Below are 647 nucleotides of genomic sequence, written 5' to 3' on the forward strand. Positions count from 1 at the left end.
AGCACAGTGAAGTCTGTTATTAAGAAGTGGAAGGTATTTCATACAACACAGACCCTCCCTGGATCAGGACGTCACTCCAGACTGGACGAAAGAGCTGGAGGAAACCAGTCAGAGAGGCAACCAAGAGGCCTACAGCAACTCTGAAGCAGCTGCAGGAATTTAGGACAAAGAGTAGTCAATGTGTGCATGTGACAACAATATCACAAATTCTCCACAAATGTGGCTTATATGGGAGGGTTGCAAGAAAAAAATCCACTGCTCAAGAAAGGCAACATGCAGTCACGACTGAGCTTTGCCAAAACTCACCTTGAAGATTCAGAGGCAGATGAGACTAGAATTTAATTACTTGGCCTCAACACCAAATGTTATGTCTGGTGGAAATCCAATACAGCTCCCCATCCAAATAACAGCATTCCTACAGTAAAGCATGGAGGTGGTGATATCCTGTGATCTGGGAGTTTCTCTGCAGCAGCGACTGGAGCACTTGTCAGGACAGAAGGAAAAATGGATGGGGCAAAATACAGTCAAATTCTTGAGGAAAATCTGCTGCCCTCTGCCTGAAAGTTGTCAATGGGAAGAAAGTTTACCTTCCAACAATGATCCAAAGCACACAGCAAAACTGAGCACACAGTGGTTGAAGGAGAAAA

This window comes from Sinocyclocheilus rhinocerous, unplaced genomic scaffold (genome assembly GCF_001515625.1).
Source record: "Sinocyclocheilus rhinocerous isolate Xijiao unplaced genomic scaffold, SAMN03320098_v1.1 scaffold780, whole genome shotgun sequence".
Taxonomy (NCBI): domain Eukaryota; kingdom Metazoa; phylum Chordata; class Actinopteri; order Cypriniformes; family Cyprinidae; genus Sinocyclocheilus; species Sinocyclocheilus rhinocerous.